General features: G+C 42.1%; 1 protein-coding gene and 1 long non-coding RNA gene across 10 annotated transcripts in view; both read left to right on the top strand.

The window, feature by feature from the left end:
• The window catches only part of AFF3 (AF4/FMR2 family member 3), a 582,175-nt gene that overhangs the window by 1,664 nt on the left and 558,744 nt on the right, over nt 1-21,767 (top strand). The window lies entirely within an intron of this gene.
• On the top strand, nt 5,500-21,491 carry LOC123464754. 2 transcript variants are annotated; one of them, XR_006639773.1, is made up of 2 exons: nt 5,500-6,429; nt 20,992-21,491. It is a non-coding gene; the product is annotated as an uncharacterized LOC123464754 (long non-coding RNA). The 2 variants fall into 2 exon arrangements; XR_006639772.1 differs by lacking the exon at nt 5,500-6,429 and adding an exon at nt 18,943-19,967.

The raw sequence follows: 21,767 nt of genomic DNA, 5'->3' as shown, positions 1-21,767 counted from the left end.
TCCATTTGCGCACCCCGTCGTTCACATCAGCGACCCCCTGGAGTTGAGGCTGCTGCCAAGTGCCCTTAGAGGATGCTCCAGCCTCCCGCCTGTCTGCGCCGGGTCCTGGCGGCCGCATCCTTTCTATCTCTCCCACCCACTTCCACCCGAGGTAGAAAGTGAACCCGAGGGCAGTGGGGCGAGTGCTTCTCCGTGCGGGAATTCCGGAGGCCCTGGCCTTGGGAGACTCATTTCCTCGAGGTTCGCAATCCCTTTGGGCTCTTTCTTCACACCTCGCCTGGCCACACTGCTCCTGTCCCAGCTCCAGCCCACTGGCGCCCCGTGTGTCCCTTTATTCCGCGCTGAAGGCTCGCAGCTTGGGGAGCGGGCGGCCTGGCGGTAGCCCTCGGGGTTCTGTGGCTCCGGCTCCTCACATTGCGGAGCTGCTGTAGGTAAAGCGCCGCTGGAAACAGTTTAATTCTAGTTTCGGGTGTGTTAAAAATCCCATTGGCTGCTTCCACATCCCTCTTATCCACAGCCTCCCCCCATCTCCTAAATGTTTCCAACCAGCCCTATTCAGGTGGTAAAATTACTGCCTGCATATTCCTGGAGGAACTTGTGTTATGTTTAATATTTACGGAATGAACATCTGTGGAACAAGCATATTAACTGCATTCTGTTCTGCCTCTGGAAATCGCTTATTGTAGAGCTGAGGTTTGGTTCCCCCCACCCCTCCCTTTTCTTCTTTAATTCAGTAAAGAATTCACATGTGTCTAAAACTGCAAGTGGTGTGCACATGAATATGCAGTGTGCAATTTTAAAGCTAAACTGCTATTTGATTTATAGATCATATAGATGATTTGTGGATATGTGTATGTTTCCCTTGCTTCATGCTTCCAGTGACTGGTCTGTCTAAAACCAGGTGTAACTAACTAAACTGGACACAAAGCTAGTCCATTAGCAAACAGTTTGTTATAAAAGATAGGAGGATCAGCAAGTGCAGCTTGCTCTGCATAATGCTGGCACCTATAAAATACACAAGGATGGGCCCTAATGTAATAAAAGTTTTATATATTACACTGGAAACTTCAAAGAGTCAGTGTAAAAAGAATATGAAACATGTTATTACTCTATAAAAGTCGCTAATTACTGTGTTGTTGCTTCTGGGGTTTATTTCAGTCTTTCATTTATAGATACTTATTACTTTACAGGTTTACACTTTGAAATGTTGGTTTCTGGCACAAATTCAGTAGGTTTGGAGATAGAAATTGTGCTTGACTTTTGTTTTTAAAAGGCAGTTTTTCAGTCAAAGGAAAGAACTTTTTGTTTTGGTGGGTTTTTAGGCTTCTTGTCTGTTTGCTGACTCAAAACTGAAGCCCCCTTACGACTCTTACAAGGGATATTTTGAAATTATCAGTCATAATCTGTGACTTTTCCAGCACATGCCTAAGCTCTTTCTTCCTCTGCATCTTTAGTTTCTGGCTGAGTTACCTGGAGCACAGTTCTACAAAAAATGTCTGCTGAATTGACTTGAAATTTACATTAGCTACAGTACTTTTATTATTTAAAAAAATAAGCATTTTTTTTTTAAGTTGCTGTACATGCAGTCAGATTTTAATCAATTCATCAGTTTCTCTTTGGCTTATGAAACTGTGCAGGCTTTCTTGATTAAAACATAGTAGAACGCTTTGGCTTGATTGAGGGAGCATTTCTAGTTTGCAGAGGCAGAAGTTACATCTTCTAAGAGCTTATATATTTCTGATCAGTTAAAGCGAAACCAAACTCCTTAAGTATACATTTCTAACATGGAATGGACGCTATTTTCTAACTCAGTTTTCTGGTTGACCTTTACGTTTTTCTGTTTTTAAGTTTATGGTTTACTTTTACGCTTATAAGTGACCCCAAATAACTAACATTTGAGTACTTTCTGTGGGTCAAAACATTTTCATATCCATTGTTTCCTTACTTGAATCTCATAACAGTCCCAGAAGTGGTAAGTGGTAGCAGTCCCATTCTAAAGATAAGGAAATAGAGGCCTTGAACTGTAGAAGGACTTTACTGAGACCATAAAACAAATGACAGCCGAATTTTTAAACTAACATTTAACAGACACTTAGCTAGACACGCTCTAAGTACAATGCACCTACTTAGCATCTTTAAACTCTATTTTAAGTACATTACATGGCTTAGCTCATTTAATTTTCATGACAACCTTAGGGAACAACCAAGTACTGTTTTTATTCCCAGTTTACAGATTGGGAAATTGAGGGTTGGGAAGATTAGCTGCCCAAGGTCACACATGTAGAAGTGGAGGAGCCATGTTTGAACCAAGCATTAATTTCAAAGCTCAACTTTTCTGATTTTAAATCCAGTGTATTTTCTAAAGTATTACAGATGTATTCCCATTTTATGAGGGCAGGTCTGGAATTTATTACAAAACAAAATCTTGATGAAGATCCTGGTATAATATTAAAGAAAGAGAAGGTCAGAGCCCTTAATTATATTAATTTAAAATTAAAGATTTGAAAACAAAATACCATGATTTAGGAAATTACATCTGCTGCCCTATTTGAATTAGCTTATAAAATGTATATAAATTTAAAATAGAGACCACTAAAAATTTCTTTCTTTAATCCCTTTTAGGAAAACACTATTATTTAGGGGGGGGAGGGTGGGTGGGAGCGGAGAAGGTACTAAGGCAAAAGAGAATGGGATTTTAACAATGTTTTCACTGCTGGACATCATTTTCCAATAAAACAAATTTGAGTTTATTAGTTGTGACTGTGCTTTGAACCTGAGCTAGCTTAGTCTAGTGGTCACTGAAAGCATCCCCAAATGACTGTAGAGACAATATGAACTAAAGAGCTCAGTACTGTTGAATTTAATCTCCTCTGCTTCCTTGCACACCCTTTTCCCTCCTCCCCTCCCCTCCAGAAACCCCCACTTTTTTTTTCAAGGTTGGGGGGGTGGGGCGGAAATTTTGAACCTGAATCATCCAGATAGCAGTTTCAGTTTTTCTTTTCAGCCATACCTTAAAGTTGAGAAGGGCTGCCCTTATTCCCACTTCTACTTCCCATTTCTGGTTTGAAGCAGGAGTGGAGAGTTGAAAAGGCATGCATCCTGTGCCCAGCTCCCTAGCTTCATTCTTAGAGCTGAGTCCCTGAAGAGCTGGGGATTCAGTAAGTTTACAGGGACAGATGCCTAGAGGAGCCGAGCCCCTTCTCAAACTCCATCTCTGTCCCCTCCGTCCCCTTTTCTTCCAATTCTCCACAAGCTTTTGATCAGCTTCTGGGCATGTACGCCATTCCTCAGGGCCTTTAAAATAAAGACCATCCCTTTGAATGGCGTAACAGTTGCTTTCCTTTATTCACTTAACACATTGTATTGATCACCTCTTAAAGACAAGAGCTCGTGCTGGTTACCACAGGGAATGCAGAGAAGAGTAAAGCGTGAGTTGTGCGTGTTATTGTCTAGTGGAGATGAGACAAGTACACATGTATAAAAGGAAGGCTTCCACACTGGTGAATCCCAAGTGAAAGAAACCATATTTGGGACCAGGGTGGGTGGGTGGTGGAGGAGGGAAAGAGGAAAAATCGAGTTTTTTAAAAAAGGCTTCCGTGGAAAAGGTGGCCTTTGAACTAAGCCTTGAAAGATGAATGGGATTTTTACAGACGGTGGGGGTGGGGTATTGAGAGGACATAGCGGCATCTTGGGCAAAGAAAGAACTGGAACAAAGGCTTTCATGGTGTCTCTGAAAGATGCTTTTATGAGTCATGGTGGAATTACCTATACCAGATACTTCAAAGATTCAGAACTCTGTAATCATGAGGTGCTTTCAGTGACCGAGATAAGCTTTCCACAGTGAACTCAAGTCAAAATTGTATCTAATCTCCCTTAAATATAGACACATGTTAGTTACTGGGGAGAAAGTCTGTTGGAATAAAATAGTAAATATTCAGCTTCCTGTCTCCTACTCCTCTGCCCCATAGCTTCACATGGCCCAGAATCCATTTCTTTGGGTTCCAATAGGCGTTCTACTTTATATTCTTTGCAAGTGGAACTTTGAAGTTGTAGCAAATGGATCATATCATACCCATCAGCTTGTTCAGTGAGCATTCACCGAGCATTAGGCAGCCTCTAGGTTAGGTGTCAGAGAACAGTTGCTTTCAAAGGTTTTCTACCACAACTCACAGTAGCAAGTATGTTTAACATTGCAACCCACCACATCATTTGTGTGCACACAGACTCATAACTGAAACTAGAGTCACAAATAACACTTGCCCGCATTATGGGAGATGTACTTTGGTATTTTATATTCTATTTTTTAAAAATTCCTTATCCATGGGTTGAAACCTGTAGTTTAGGAGGAAAAAAAACAAAACAAAAACAAAAACCTACCATAGTAATTCAAAGGAAAGTGGATTTGTAGGGAACTTGAAGGAGAATAAGCCATCCAGATCAGGATTTGCTATAGGAAGAAGCTGAGGCTGCGCTATTGAGGGGGAGGCAGGTTTCCTTGGTGGCTCCACCGCCAAGAACTCGCCCCCAAAGCAGAGACTTGAGTTCTATCCCTGGGTCAGTAAGATCCCCTGGGTTGAGAAGGAAATGGCAGCCCACTCCAGTATTCTTGCCTGGGAAATCCCAAGGACAGAGGAGCCTGGGGGCTACAATCCATGGGGTCACAAAAGAGTCGGACACAACGAAGCGACTGAGCAACAACAACAAGGGTAGGGGAAGAGACCTTTAGGGCAGAAGCGCCTGTGAAAGTCATCCTGGAGAAGTGGACTTTCAGAAGGAGAAGGTGAAAGGGAGGAAAGTCCATATGGAGGGAAGGTTGTGACTAGAAATAAGGAGGGAATAAAGCTTGGAGCTTGTTGGATGAAGTTATTAACTATTAATAACTCATCTGGGGATGGACTGCACCCCTGTAGGCTGACGGGGAGCCAAGCGGAGGCGCCACTAACCTTGTAGTCTCCATGTCGAAGGCTTCCCAGGAGCGCCAGCGGGCCTATTTGGTTGTCTTAAAAATCAATCACCTTCTTCCAGGCCTCCTTAGGCTCCCCCCATGAAGGGTTAGAAAGCGGCCCCTCATTCCTGATCTTGACCCTCAGCCCTTTGCTCTAGCTCCAACAAAGCAAACATTTTCAGGCCTGTCCCCATTCCTTCTGTACTGTTGGAAGCGGTTTACCAGAAGGAGAGGCGAAACTGGTACCCAGCACCTCCACTGGGCGTGGCCTGAGCCCTGGGCGTGCTGGAGCCCATTGGTCCAGAGCAGTCCTGTTGGCTGCGCTCCTTCTCATTGGCCGAAGGTGGAGGATGATTGGCTGCGGGGCCCATCATTGGCCCAGAGCACACATGCACAGAGCGTGGAAAAGGGCCTCCCCAGGTGCAGGGATGCGAAAATTTACAGCAGAGTGGCTGCCAGGGCCAGGGCAGGAGGGCTGCGCCCTTGGAGGGGCTGGTGGCCAGTGAGAGGTGGGAATCAGAACAGTGCTGAGCACAGGGAGCTGAGGGGTGCATCCCTTTGTGGTTCCGTGAGTGGTGTATCTTGGAGGGTGGGGTGGTGGGGAGACGGCTTAATTCAGGGCGCTGAAGCTAAGGACCCAGGTTCTCAAACTGGGTGTCAGGATAATGGGGAGGATGCGCACTGGATGTGCAGACGAGCTTTAACCAAGGGTTTTAACCAAGTGCCTTTTGATGACGATGAAAATGAGTCTTGTGTGTGAGGAAATGATTCCTTCCTGTGTTCCAGATTCTCTTCTGTGAAAATGTAGGAGGGTTATAAAATGCTAAAAGTCTATTTCGGGAGAATGTCCTTGTGAACCAGAATGGATCTAATCAATGGCACTTTAAATTTAGCAACTTGAACGAGGCCCTTTGGCATAATTTTGGTTAAAATAACAGTCAAATTAAGAAAAAAAAACTCCCTAAAAATGAAATACAGGATTTTTTTTGGGGGGGGGCGGTGGGATAAAGCTTTGATGGCAAAATCAGGGCCATAAAAGATGATTTTAATATCATTTAATGATAACATAATGTTTCCTTGTTTTGTTTTAGAGTGGAACCCATAAAACTTATTTTAGTGTTGCCTTTTCTCTTTTGTTTGGGAATTTAATTGAGGTTTCTGAATTCAGCTGGCTCCAGTCTTGCTTTCTGTTTGGCCCTGGGCAGCTCAAGATCTTTCTCATTTCCTATTTTCAGTCTTGTTTAATCACTTATAAAATGACGGCACTTATACCGGCCTACCTCATAAGGTTGTGATGTTAAGTAATGAAAGTGTCAATTGCTTCGTGAATGCCAAACGCAGTTCTTTTATACCCTTTACTTCCTTCAGAATGTCTCTTTATCATAAACGGGGAAGGATACAGAAAGGTCACGTTGGGCCAGGTCATCCATCTGGTGCAGAGTTCTGTCCCTGGCAGTAGGACCCAGGGACCTTTTTGAGTAGAGGTCAGTAGATTTTCTTAGTTGTACATCATGGTTGAGCAGACAGATATGTCCTTACTTACAGTTGTACTAGTAACGTGTAGATATATTAACCATTACATAATCTTTGATGTTTCGCTGAGAATGTATTGAATTACCACCCATTACATCAAATGACTTCATTTGGCTCTGTGGGTCTCATTAAATTATGTCAGGCTAATCATAATTTAGTTTCAGTAAAAACAAAATAACACAGTTATACCAGGATGAGAGGGTACCACACCATCAGAGGAGCTTAATGGATTTTAGTCTATGGAAACAAAATACCTGGGGACGTGAAATACCTGGGGATGTGAAATACCTGGGGATATGATAGGGGCTCTGAGTGTTCCCAGGTATTTCACTGGGTTGTCCAAGGATGTCATTAAGGTCAGTGGGTGTGAGTGACAAGGCTGTCTCAGAGAGTATCAATGACCTGTCCCTAGGAGGCTGAGACCCCCTGCCAGGGACCTTGTAGAACGAGTTTCCAGAGTAAGTGGACTGGCAGCAGGAAGTTATCTCTGAGTCCTTCCAGCGTCACAATTGTATGATTATTCCTATCACATGTGAGCAGGAATCAAAGAGCCATAGTCATTAATTGCGTTCACTTGTGTATTTTACCCTTTGCAGTTTCTCTACTCACGTGTGGAGAAGGGCATGGAGGGTACTTAGGCTTCTTCACATTAATTTCTTCCCAGGAGGCTCGTTGTTAGCTGAGGTAAACAACAGTGACTGTAATTTGGTGACCACACTCACATAGCAACTCAGTTTAGAGCTATGTGCTTAACTTGAACTGAAATAATTTTATTTTTCCTTTTTTTATGGACAGGAAATTAGTTTCTGAAAATCCTCTGGAGGTTGTAATAGGAGTCTGTTAGTTTTAGGTAAATTTTTCTTGTCATACCTGCACTGTTTACCTGAGTTATGAAGTGACAGACCAAATTTTCTGTCAGTGTTCATTGAAATGATAATTAGTAACCTGGCAGTTTAGATAGAAAAAGGCTTTATTCTAGCCAATCATCAGCAGTTCTGGGGAAATAATCTGTCTACTTTTGTTTTAGAATTTCAAGATATATTTATTTTTCTATAAAATGTATCTTGAGGAAGAAAAGACTTAGGGCTTAGAAAATAGTTTTGAAGTACAAAGGTCCATATACTTACCTGTCACTCAGGCCATCGCTTCTCAGGCTACCTGCATCTAGATAACTTGTATCTTGATAAAACATAGATTCTGATTTAATAGGTGCAGGGCAGGGTTGTTACTGTTGTTCAGTCACTCAGTCGTGTCTTGACGCTTTGGGACCCCCTGGACTGCAGCACAGCAGGTCTCCCTGGTAGGGTTATGAGTCTGCAATTTTAATCAGCTCCCAGATAGAACTGCTGGTCCTTAGACCAAACCTTGAGTAGCAAGAAGTAAAAGAATAAACATTCCTTTGAAAAGAAGCTCTTTAAAAATTTTGGATCATCTTCTTTTTGTTTTGAGAAGGCTCTGCATAATAACGTTACAGTTCCACAGTGCTGGGAGGTTACATTTTGATGCAGCATTTATTTTATTTTTGTGAATCTTCCTAATACAATTTTGATGAGTGAGGGGGTGGTTAATTGTATCCTAGTGGGGATATAGTGGGAAATAAACATAAAAACCTAAGTAAACACAGTTTATAATAAATGGGCTAATCACTTTTTATAGCTTTACAGTTCTTGTCAACCCTTCAGAGACAGAGTCCTTCTGCATTAAGAGCCAGTGCTTAGAGTGACTGGATTTAGAATTTTACAAATACTCTGTGTTTCTCAGGAATCTCACAAACGTTCCTGTAGGTGCCCAGGACTCAGACCAAATGGTCCCATTCTCTTTATGAAGAAACTAGGGGTAGTGTGGTGCAGGGAGGTGGCCGTGATGGGGGAGGGGGTAACTATTTGCAGAATTACTGCACTACCCTGTGGCCATAGCTGCAAACTGCACCTTTCCCAGTGTCCTAAAATAAATCACAGCTCAGCTCCAGGTGGAACCCATGGTGGGCTCAGAGCCTCTGGGGGGACCGTCCCTCACTCAGCAGAGTGCCCGAGTCCATTAGGCAGTCAGACTTAGCTGCTGTTTAGCCATGTTTAATTTCCAGTCCTGTTTCATTAGAAAAATAAGTGCAGATGAGACTGATTATGTGAGTAAATACAGCACAGTTGACTTTGAGTGTACTGTGAGCTTGGCGGGAAATTTATTTACTTTATCTTCTTAATGAGGGTTTGTGTGCATGCACACACATACACACACACAGATTTTCGTTCTCTGAGATAGGCATGGAAGACTAGCTGATAGGAGCACGCCAGATTGGGCTTCAGCAATTGTGACTATTTCAGATTTGGAAGACAGAGCTGACTTTTCAGGAATGATAGTGACTAGTTTAAATTGTGCAGCCTGGAGACATGTGTGACCCCCTCAGAGGAAGTGCTCACCTTTGCTTTTAGCCTGTTGTTTGGGGCAGCACTTTGCGTTTGTGCTTTTAGTGGCTGGAATATTGCCTTCTACCTCATAATCCAGTGTTATCCAATTGCATTTAACCATTTCCTGTAGTAGGCAACATTAGAATCTGTGTAACTTCTTCAGGTAGGGACTAAGTGAGAGGGAAACAGCTGCCCCCAGGCATGGAGACAGATCAGACCCAGCAGAAGGAAGCAGGGGTTTGGTTATTGCTTAGATTTATACTGTTATCATCAAATTAATGTATTTTCTCTCACTTTGGAGAAAACATTATTTAATGACTATCAATAATGATACAGATAACGGAATAGCCAGGTGATTTGCACAGCTTCCCCAGTCAAGGAGGAGGGGCTCTGAGTCAGTGGTTTGCTGTGTTGGGCCCTAAGTGGAAACAGTGACAGATTTTATTTTCTTGGGCTCCAAAATCACTGTGAATGGTGACTGCATCCACAAAATTAAAAGATGCTTGCCCCTTGGAAGAAAAGCTATGACAAACCTAGGCAGCATATTAAAAAGCAGAGACATTACTTTGGTGACAAAGGTCTGTATACTCAAAGCTACAGTTTTTCCGGTAGTCATGTACGGATATGAGAGTTGGATGATAATGAAGGCTGAGCAAGAAGAATTGATGCTTTCAAATTTTGGTGCTGGAGAAGACCCTTGAGAGTCCCTTGGACTGCAAGGAGATCAAAGCAGTCAATCCTGAGGAAATCAATCCTGAACACTCATTGGAAGGGCTGATGCTGAAGCTGAAGCTGTAATACTTTGGCCACCTGATGTGAAGAGCTGACTCATTAGAAAAGACGCTGATGCTGGGAGAGATTGAAGGCAGGAGAAGGGGGCAAGAGAAGATGAGATGGTTGGATGGCCTCACCGACTCAATGGTGATGAGCAATTCCAGGCAATAGTGAAGGACAGGAAAGCCTGGCATGCTGCAGTCCCTGGGGTCGCAAAGAGTCCGAAATGTCTTACTGACTGAACGACAAACAACAACAGCAAGAAGAAACACCAAGCTGTTCCTTTGGAATAAAAAAAAGCAATTGATAGTGGTCAGCTAAATTCTGAACTTTGGCTATGTAATTCAGAATTGGGGCTTGACTGACGAGATAGGCTGGCCTGACTCTGCAGTTCACTGAAATAGACACTCAGGATCCGGAATGGGTTGGTCCATCCACTTTCTGAAATGTGCCACTTAGCCTTTCTTGTGGTCCACAGCAGCAGTGGAAATGAGGATTCCTTGGATGGGAGGATGTAACTTTAGAGACCATCTGAGCCCAGTATGTAAGCTGTCTGTCATCCTGAGGGAGCAGGCTGTCGCATCAGCAGTAATGGGGAAACCATACCTCGTCAACAACCTCCGTGTGTTAGCAGTGTTCACTCTTTGGTGGAAAATTGAACAGTTAATAGTTGTATGGCTGTGTTGTATGGCTGGCTGTGGAAGTTCAGCATGAAGCCTTTGCTTGGCTCCCATTGTCTGGGCTCATGTTGGGGTGAGGAGGGAGCATCCATGCTATTCCCAAGCACCCTGATCATCTGCTGGTCATAATATTGGCGCTCAGGACAGATGTTGCCTGCAGAGGCTGCTGAGTCCTCAGAATCACCTCCATGTGCTCGAGTGGGCGGCTCGGCTGGACTCTCCCGTGTGTGTGTGTGTGTGTGTGTGTGTGTGTGTATGTTTTCATCAAAGGTAGATCCTTCCCCAGAATATGGTATGGCTTCTTCTGAGAACTAAATCTTTTAGGTGACTGTCCTTTAGAGTGTGTCTTTGTTTTTCAGTAAGTAGACTTTAATCTTTTAGTACGAGCAGAGTATCTGAGAAAAGTATCTTATGGGAAAGCAGTGAATTTTACATACCACTTTAGTCCCTGCCTCTCCCCTCCCACCCCGCAAGTTGAATGAAAACTTCAAGGCTGAGTTAACAAGTTCTGAATATGGAAATTAAATATTTATAGTAGAAAAAGAAAGTATGGTAATTTCATTTCTACTATTTAGGTAGATAATTAGTTACATAAATTGATTTCTATTCTTTTCTTTACTGTTATCCCTCAGCAGGATAAAAGTAATGTTTTAGCATCCTGAAATAGTATATACAATAATCTAACACCATATGTATGCCTAAGCTGCTCTTCATATCTCTCTTTCTCTAGATTTACAGGTTTCTGGATTGAGATTATTAAGCCGGACACATTTTTAGCCCTTGGTGTTTGTGTACTTAAGCTTCAAATGGATTATTTCAAATAATCTCAGTAGGGTTTGTACCTGTTTTACTAGGGAACCCAGTGGAGTACATAAAAGAGTACCCTCTCCATTATGGAGTTTCAGGGAAGATTTCCTGGGCAAAGTGACATCCACTTTGAGTTTTAGAGGATGAATTGGAGGTAGGCTAGGAGAAGAGGCTACTGCAGGTGCACTAATGTAAGCAAGGTCGAGAGGTGCAGGGCAGTGTGTTGTGACGGTCGCTGTGACCAGTGCAGGTGGGTTGTGGGTCTGAAGCATTCCAGGTAGGCAGCAGCAGGAGGGGAGGTTGGGTGCGGAGGGCCCCACATGGCATTTCAATGAGCTTAGACATTGTCCAGTAGGCCGGGGACTGCTGTGTGAGCAGGGGAGCAAAACGGCCCCACTTATATTTTATTATTATTTCTAGAAGGCATTTGGCATGGGTGAGTCTGGGGGCCGTGATGGGCCATGTCTGGAGGATCAGGTCAGGCAGGAAGGATAGACGGAAGAGGAGGACTAGAGAAGTCTGTAGGGAATTACACTGGAAATTTTGCTGATTGACTTGTTGGGGGAATAAGGGAGACTGGGTCGGGGAGGGGGCAAATATGCCTTTAGGATGTTTGGCTTGTGTGATGAGGTAGGAGTATAGGAGGAGGAGCAAGCTGAGTGGGGGCGGATGGAGTGTTTGGATCTTAAAATGTTCCATTTGAAATCCCTGTGGACCATCCAGGTAGAGTTGCCTGGAGCAAGTTTGCTGTGTGGTGGTGACCTTTTGAAAGAAGGCAAGGACAAAATAAATATTTGGGAGTTATCTTACATAGATGCTAGTGACAGTCACGTGGTTGGACAGGATTACCTAGGAAGAGGGAGGGGAGAAGACGTTGGCTGAGGACCCAGAGGAGCCGTGGGTTGGAAGGCAGTCTGGGCAGGAGGTTGAAGAAATCGTCAGAGACATGGAAGCCTGGAGAGAGTGGGGTTCATGGTTGCCTGCTTTGTTTTATGGAAGTATGGTTGATTTACAATGCCGTGTTAATTTCTGCTGTGCAGCAGAGTGATTCAGTTATACATATGTATATATTTGTGTTCATATTCTTTTCCATTATGGTCTGGCATACAATGTTGAATATAGTTCCCAGTGCTGTGCAACAGGACCTTGTGGTTTGAAACTGAAACTGTTCGTCTCTCAGTCGTGTCTGACTCTTTGCAACCCCGGCCAGGCTCCCCTGTGCATGGGATTCTCCAGGCAGGAATACTGCGGTGGGTTGCTATTGCCTTCTCCAGGGGATCTTCCTAACCTGGGCATTGAACCCGGGTCTGCTGCATTGCAGGCAGATAGATTCTTTACCATCTGAGACACCTTGTGGTTTATCCCTCCTGTATATACTAGTTTGCATCTGTCCCCACAGTCCATCCCTCCCTGTCCCTGCTTGCCCCAGTGGGCAGCTGCTTTAGAGGAGTCACCTAATGTGAGGAGGCTGGGGTGGTTTTTTGATTCGGAAGAAATTGGATGAGGCTAACTTGCCAGGAAAAATCAGTGGGCTTTTCTCACGGTGAACTGTTGAACACAGATTATTAAAAATGTTTTCAAACAGACAAGACTGGCAAAGGCAGGTGCCCTGGGACGTCGCTCTGACATTTCACAGCAGGATCTCCTTAGAAGGGCGCTCTCAGCCTATTTGGTCTCGGGGTTTCTTAGCTTTTCTTCATAAGGAAGTGCGGTGAGCCCTTTACATGTACGGTATCTCAATTAATCTTCCTAACCTGTGAGGCCAGTTCTGTTACTCCCAATTTTATAGAGAAGGAAACAGTACCTTGCCCAACATGCCACAGCCAGTGCAGACAGAGCTGGGGGTTTAGCCCAGGTGGTCTGGCTCCAAGGTCCTTCCTTGTGGCCATCATCCTATCGGAAGTTATCTCAGTATCTCTTAATGACAGGCTTATAGGGTATGGGTTCTGAGGTCCCTTCTGATGTTATTTGTAATTTGTATGTGTGTGCATATGCACGTGTGTGTGTGGTCTCCAACAGGTACAATAAGGTATATATAGAGAAACATCTTGAGATTTACTTTCAGCTTTTTAATTCAGGATGAATAATATACTGTGTCCAATTATTGTATATTTCAAATAAACGTAATTCTAATCAAACAGGCTTTCCTATGCTAGGATTGTCTGAAAGTCATTGTCATTTTAGGTACAGCTCTTTTTGTCAGCATTTCAAACACATAAAAACTTTGTATCCTTGTAAAACCACTAATTTGACAAGTTTTATGGATGAAGAAAATGGTCACAACTGTTCACCCCACCTGGTCCAATCTACCCCAACACCTAAATGTAATTTTATTAATAACAGTAATGATGCAGCAGACAAATTAGTAAAACTACCTTATGAAAGTAATTTGAAAATGAGTAAGTGATTCTTTTTCATGCAGAGTTTCTTGCAGTTTCTTCTTAGTTTCTACATAAAGACAGACTGTCTCTTCAAGCTCTGTTACTGCTTCTATAAAAAGTGTTACCTTGATGACATAGAAAGGGTAAATAGGCTTAATTTGTGTCACAAGATATTTGGGTGAAGTAAAGTTAATAGATTCTTGGCATAAGGAATTGTGACATGTTGAAACAGGTGACAAAAATAACTTTGAATGCCTCCTTTAAAAATCCTTGAATAAGACAGTTTAAATTTTAAGGAAAAAAATCTGCTTGGCTGATCAAATTCCAGAACACTGCCATCTGATAATGGGAAGGGCAGAGGTTTGGAGCCAGCCTGTGGTGGGTTCTGACTATGCCATTTACAAAGTGTACTACCTTGGACTAGTAACCTAACTTCTCTGTTTCCTAACCTCAGTTTCCTCATGTATAAAATAGGCAATAATGCCTATGCAACTGATTTGCTATGCAGATTAAATAAGATAATATAGCCCAGCACACAGTAGGTCCTCAAGAAGTGGTAACTTTATTATTCATTCTTTTTGCCAGGTCTCACGGTTGCTTAATTTTTTTTTTCTTTTTACTTAATGTTTTGATTAGCAATTGTTTTCAATGATTGTATCCATTCTGTGGCTGAAAAGATACTTAGAAGCATTTATGTGAGTCAGTTTGTATCTTAATTTTTAGCTGATATCTTCCCCTTGCCCCAAAGGTCTGTGCTTGTGTTTATCTGATGATGACAGAACACAGTCTTAGAAGATGGCCTAATGCTTTTTTCTCTTGAGGGCAAGGATTTCTTCTTCTGGCTCCTCAGTGATAATATTAAACTTTATGAGTCCTGTGCATTGTGAGTGCTAAGAACTACCTGTTTTAAACATTTATTATATGTGTTTTAGTTAAGATAGAAAACAGTTAAACCCGGAACTTCAAAATTGGTGAAGCAATTATATTATTGTTCAGTTGAGGTAGACTTAGGAGCAATGACTATAGCCCAAATGGCAACATTTATATTCTTTTCTGTCGATACAAACTGCGATCATTATTTCAGATGGATAACTATACCTTGACCTCGTATCTCTACTTCGGTCCATACCCATATGCCTGCTCCCCAGTCTTCGGTCATAGAATGACCCCAGATTCTCCAATGGGATGACTGTTCCTTGTGGTCTTGGTACAGTGACGTGAAGTCATGTAGCCCTCATTTCTATAGACTCTAGATTTCCCTGCTTTCTAGTCTCTTGATTTCCTTCTTCTTTCATCTCTGCATTAATCACTGATGTAGAACATGGGATAGCTTTACATCATATTGCTGGATCCTGGCAAACCTGGAGTTGAGTCATGAAGTATTTCTTTCATACTGTAATGTGAAATCAACCTCCCCTAGGAGTTGTTTATGACATCTCTTAGGTTTATCTCCCTACAGGTAAGTCAAATTGGTGAAGCAGGTTAAATGTTAGGGCTGCAATATGTATCAGCCAGCTTTTGTCAGGTGATGCTCTGGTAACATACACCCCCCAGATCCCTGGCTTATAGTTGCAAATTGTTGTTCTTATCTGTGTTACATGGCAGGTGATGGTCAGGTGTACACTAGTGTCTTTTTCATTCCCAGACCCAGCCTGACAGAGTGCACTCTTCTGAAATATGCCATCCTCTCAACAGAGGGGACAGAGACCTTTTGCTGGATGTGGAGTCTGTCATATGGCTCCCATGTCATTGGCTTAATAAGTTGAAAGGTCAAGCCTGACATCAGTTGGAAGGGAAACTATCCTTCTTTTCCAAAGCAGTACTGCAGGTCACATGCCAGTCAGCAGGGATCCATGTTCTCTTAAAGGGAGGGTGATGAGAAAGTGGAAAGTGGAATAGTCTACTATGTAACTAATCAGTGTGTATCTGTGTGTGTGTGTGTGTGTGTGTGTGCATACGTGCATGCTTAGTTGCTCAGTCATGTCTGACTCTTTGCAACCCCATGGACTGTAGCCTACCAGGCTCCTCTGTCCACGGAATTTTCCAGGCAAGAATACTGGAGTGGGTTGCCATTTCCTTCTCCAGAGGATCTTCCAGACCTAGGGATAGAGCCTGCATCTCTTTCATCTCCTGCATTGGCAGGCAGGTTCTTTACCACTGCACTGGGGAAGTCATATACATGTGTGTGTACACGTGTGTGTGTGTGTGTGTGTGTATGCATGTATGTAGACTTCCCTGGTGGCTCAGTGGTAAAGAATCTGCCCGCAATGCAGGAGACCCAGGTTCGATCCCTAGGTCGGGAAGATCCCCTGGAGGGGAGTATGGCAACCCACTCCAGCATTCTTGCCTGGAGAGTCCCATGGACAGAGGAGCCTGGTGGGCTGCAGTGCGTAGGGTTGCAGAGTCAGACAGGACTGAAGCAACTAAGCAGCAGCAGCATGTATGTAGGTATAAATGTTTCTATGTATATATATATATACACACACACATATATATGTGTGTATATAGTTAATCAGTGTTTTTAGATTAAAGAAAAATAGCAAGATTCAAAAAAGTTTATAGAACTGTCTGGTACATATTCTTTCATATTATAGAAGATTTCTGTCTTTTGGCCTGTGGTTTTCTTTTTACTGGTATTTATCATCTCTTTTGAATTTTCACTTTGGAAAAAAGGGACAGGTGATAAACCCCAGTGAGATGTTTTCATCCAGAGGTCCAAAGCTTCTGTGTTACAGACTTATAACATTAGGGAAATTGTTTTTAAAAATATGTGTTTATTTAAACTTTCATCTCTAAATAATTTGCTTCCACCATGCAGAAAAGAATACTGTTATTCAATTACTGTGTCCTGATTTGTAAATTAAATAACTTGACTTTGCTTGCCAATAATTATAATCAAGTTGTAAATGAGGAGCAAAATCCATATACCTTGGAAGGGAATCAGGCAATAAATTATCTGCTTTACAGAAAAAGTCTCGTTAATGCCTTCTTTAACTGAAGCTTTACATATAGCTTGAACCTAGTTTTGATGTTTGAAAAAAATGTAAGTAACAAAAGAAGATGTGTGAACCACAAGTACCTGGGGAGTGATAAATAACCGTTGATGGGAATTAATGTGTGTTTACTGGGGTTCTAGAGTAGAGAGGATGAGGGGAATTTCCTGGGTCTTCACAGGATTTCTCAGAGCATAGCCATACCCCGGCCCACTTTATTCCTTACGGGTTTTAGAATAGGCAGGGTCCATATTCAGATCTTTAGAAAAGAGCTAAATATAATGCTTTTCTGAAACATAGGACAACTTGCTATGTATTTTGGGGTTATGTTACGTAAGAAACATGTTCACTATTGTTGGAATAAGATGCTCTTCTACATTAATTCTAATGAAATTGAAGAAAGAGAGTCCACACCAATATTGTGATGTGCTTAATGGTGTTTAAAACCTCCAGGAGACTGGGCCAAAGTAAAAATATAAATTTTATAAGTGAAAATGTAGTCATTACTTTCAGTTTGTGTGAGCATCAAGATGCAATATTTTGAACCAATTACAACTGCTATATAGTACTTTGAAAAAGACCCATTAGAGAATTAAAACGTGAACAAATTAGTGTTCTTTAATGGGCCTAGCAGAAGATCTTTGTTGCTTCAAAATCTTTTCTAATTCTCATCACTTAACCTTCTTGGCTATATAAGCAAAAGATTTTTCCTTTCGCATTTTCTAGAACTGTGTGTATTCCAAGAAACATATCTCTTAAATAGCAGATAGTTGAAACATCTAATATAAACTCTGAATTTTATATGTCTACATCTCAGATGGAGATGAATAAAAATAAAAGAGCAACCTTTTTAGTTGCCAGTAATTATATATTGATGAAAATGTGGATGACTAATAATTTGCACTTTATTTTTTGTATTTGCAACTTTGCTGAATGTATTCATTAGTCTTGATATTTGGGTACTGGTGTGTATGTGTGCATGTATATATGTATTCTTTTGAATTTTATATATGCAAGATCAGCTGATTTGCAAATATAGTTTTGCTTTTTCCTTTTCAATCTGGATATCTTTTATTTCTTGTTTGATTGATCTGTTGGAACCCCCAGTACAAAGTTGAATACCAGTGGTGAGAATGGATATTCTAGACTTGTTCCTGATCTTAGGGGGAAAACTTTCATTCATGTGCTATTCAGTGCGATGTTGTCTGTGGGTTTTCATAGATGTCTTTTTTATCAGGTTGAGGAAGTTTCTTTCTGCTCCTAGTTCGTTGAATGTTATTATCATGAAAGTGTTTCATTTTGTCAAAGGCTTTTTCTGCATCTATTGATCTGATCATGTGAATTTTGTCCTTTATTGTGTAAATGTGATTTATTACATTGACTAATTTTTGTATGTTGAACCAACCTCGCATTCCCAGAATATCTCACATTGTCATGATATATAATTCTTTTGTACCTTGCTGGACTCCTTTTGCTAGTAATTTTGTTGAATTATTTAAAAATACAGGCATTTGTCAGCTTCTTTTTTATTATTACAAACTCACGAACACTCGGGGAGAAAAATGTCGGTACATGACTCCTTAATGGGAATATGGAAGTTTCATTTCTGCTCATACTCTTAAGGACTGCCCTTTGAGTGATAATCAAATTTCAACATATGCCTACCTGAGCACTCACATTCAGAAACTTTTATATGATGGTTATCCAAAGAGCTTTACCTCGAAACTTGCTTAAGAAATTCCCACACCATGTTCTTTCTTGCCTGACACATTCAGAGTTTAGGTCCTGACCTTGTGAAAGTCAGTCAGTTTTGTTTGTTTGTTTTTGGTCTGAATTCCTTTGTTTTTATTTGTTTTTTTTAATTTGAGTTAAATTTTTTTTACAGTGTTGTGTTGATTTCTGCCATACAAACAGTGCAAATCAGCCATAACTATACATACATCCCCGTCCTCCCCAGCCTCCCTCAGTTCCTCCCATCCCATCCTTCCAGGTCATCACAGAGCACAAGGCTGGACTCCCTGTGCTACACAGCAACTTCTCCCCAGCTGTCCATGTTATGCTTGATAGTGTATATATGTTGATACTACATTCTCCACTCTCTCCCTCCCCCACTGAGCTTTGTTTTCTAATCAGGAAATAGGAATATGAGAAGCAAGTGAAACATATGATGTGAATGTGCTCTTAAGATATTATGTGATGTTAAGATAGAATTATTTATATTTGCTTAGGTATGTAAGTGTAATTACTTAGCAGTGGGTTCACGAACTCAGATGCCTTCAGGGACCAAGAAGATGCAGTAATTGTCTGCACGTGCTAAGTTGCTTTAGTTGAGTCAGACTTTTTGTGACCCTGTGGACTATAACTCGCCAGGCTCCTTTGTCCATAGTATTCTCCAGGCAAGACTGTACTGGAGTGGGTTGCCACGCCCTCCTCCAGGGGACCTTCCTGATCCAGGGGTCAAACCCGCGTCTCTTATGTGTCCTGTGTTGGCAGGTGGGTTCTTTACCACTAGCACCACCTGGGAAGCCCCAAGGAGAATTGTCTGAAACAGTGACATAATTAGACGCGATGGGGCCTGTGGCCAGTTGAATGCTCTGACACCTTGTTTCAGTACCTTCAAATTTAAAATAAAATGAAGGAAACAAGCCGACCCCTCACTGACCTGGCCAGACATCACACATCTTCTTCCTCTGTGGGATTCCTGGTATAGCGAGTCAGTAAGAGAGTGTGAACCCTGGGTGACTGGTTCTAGCGCCACCATGGAGAAGTTTCATAACCTCTCTGTTTTATTTTTTCATTTGTAAAAATGCAGATAATGTACACCTTGCCTGCTCCAAGGGCTGTTGTGAGAGGCTGAAATGAAATAACATGTGGAAATGACCTGAAAACGATTGTTGTTTACATCGTTGTTGTTTAGTTGCTAAGTTGTGGCCATCTCTCTGTGACACGATGGACTGTATGTAGCCTGCCAGCCTCCTCTGTCTGTGGGATTCTCCATGCAGTAATACTGGAGTGGGTTGCCAAGGGGTCTTCCTGATCCAGCGGTTGAACCCGTGTTCCCTTCATCGGCAGGTGGATTCTTTACCACTGAGCCACCTGCGATTAAGGCTACATAAATGTGAGGACAATTGTTTTTTTCTGCTTCTGTAAATCTTAGCATTTCAACAGAGATACTCTTCTTGTTAAGAAGATTCCATAGCCACACATTGGAAAACTCCAAAAGGCCAGCTAGTAAAGTCCCCTTTCAATAGTATAAGCTTGGTAACAGATGCAAAGCCTGTTTGATGTATTTGCTGGATTTGAATGGTTACCTGCATTTTCCTCTTGACATTGCAGTAAAAAGAACTATGATCTTGTTTTTCTCACCATTACTTTCTCTTAGATATGTGAACACTTTCGACAGTACCAGCAATATGGCTCATAATTCTCATAAACCAGAGATAGAATCTGTAAGCATCTTTTGTGGTTTCCCTAACAAATAGACAGAAAGTCAGAACTTAAGCTTTCTTGGTTTTCTGGTGTTTGGAAGAGTGATTTCTGTAGTTTGCGGATGGTGGTAAATCAAGTGCCAATATCTTGAAGCCTCTGTGGGAGGTTCTTCTGATGCCCGATCTAACTTGTGGATCAGACTCTGCACAAGATTTGCCTGGCCAGAGCAGCGTCTGTCTCCTCAATCTGCAGGGCATTGTCATAGGAGCTCATGATTACGCTTATTGAACTGTGCACGAAACACTCAGAAGAGGTCATGTGGTCTCTACTCTGAAAAACATGAAGTCTGGTTGGAGAGAAACCAGTGTCCATGAAGTAGCTCTAGAAGCTAGACTCCTGGACTGTTAGGTCCGTGTGGACGGAGACTTGGGGTCATCTCTGTAGCCCGGTTTCCTCATTATACAGTGGAGAGCACTGTGCCCAAAACACAGTGTTAATATCCACGGTGCAGTCCAGGAGTTCTTAAATCTAGCTGCTTCCCGGAATCACCTGACATTCAGAGTCTCTAGGGTGGGGGACCAGGGGTTTGTACTGGCTTATGAAAAACCCACAGTCTCAGGCGATTCTGGCATAGCCAGTTTGCTGCATGGATTTGGGAATGGAAATGGTCCAGCTGGGAGTGGTTTTGGAGTTTAAGGTATAGAAATCTCAGTGAAAGGCCAAAGGCCCTGATGGAGAACTTGCGTGTTTGCGGTCAAGGGATAGGAGAGCTGTTAGGGAAGGGTGTGGAGTTGGGAACTGGCGTGGCTAAGGTGATGAGAAAGATGTTTACATCAGACCAGCCTCTTGTATAGAAAGGGGTTGAAGGGGAGTTCATACCTTTGCTCTGACAAAGAGCTATGACAGGCTCAAGACATTCTGATGTCACTTTGACTTGTGTGTGTGTGTGTAAGGTTTTAAGGAAGTATTTGATTGCATTACAAGTAATTCTGCAAACCTGAATTCATTGTGTTTGACTAAGCAGAATTTTTTGTTTATCGTTAGTGTCATGGTTAACACAGGTGTCATTTGGTATCGATGGGAGGTTGATTCCAGGACCCCTGAGGATGCCAAAATCCACCAATGCTCAAATCCCTTCTACAAAATGGCATAGCAGGTCGGCCTCCACATCCGCAAGTTCCATATCCAAGGATCCCCGGTTGGCTGAATGCTGCTTCTGCGGAACCTGTGGATACCGAGGGCCACCTGTGTCTTCCGGGCCTTCCCCAAACTGGTTTTAGAGTAACACTGATAGTTTTGTGTGTTAGTTGCTGTATCTATTGGTCATAAAGTAATTGATATGCTCTGTGCTAATAAATGTGCATAAAGAAGTGTGCTATGGACCAGCAGTGAAAACACAAGCTTTTATAAACTATCCTTTGTTGAAAATAATTTTATGTCCTCAAGAAAGTGAGTTATCTTGATGACATTTTAAATATTACTAAAGATACATGATATTTTATCGACACAAATCTTTCATAATAAATTAATGTGTCTAACCATTGGAAAAGACTCTGATGCTGGGAGGGATTGGGGGCAGGAGGAGAAGGGGACGACAGAGGATGAGATGGCTGGATGGCATCACTGACTCAATGGACGTGAGTCTGAGTGAACTCCGGGAGTTGGTGATGGACAGGGAGGCCTGGTGTGCTGCAATTTGTGGGGTTGCAAAGAGTTGGACACGACTGAGTGACTGAACCGAACTGAACTGAACCAGTATGTGTAGTGAGACACTGATTCCCTTTTTTGTAAAAAAAAAAAAAAAAAACAACAAAAAAAAC

This window comes from Bubalus bubalis, chromosome 12 (assembly GCF_019923935.1).
Source record: "Bubalus bubalis isolate 160015118507 breed Murrah chromosome 12, NDDB_SH_1, whole genome shotgun sequence".
In the NCBI taxonomy this organism is placed as follows: domain Eukaryota; kingdom Metazoa; phylum Chordata; class Mammalia; order Artiodactyla; family Bovidae; genus Bubalus; species Bubalus bubalis.
Note: the sequence above shows the minus strand (reverse complement) of the source record. Positions and strands in the feature narration are given on the sequence as shown.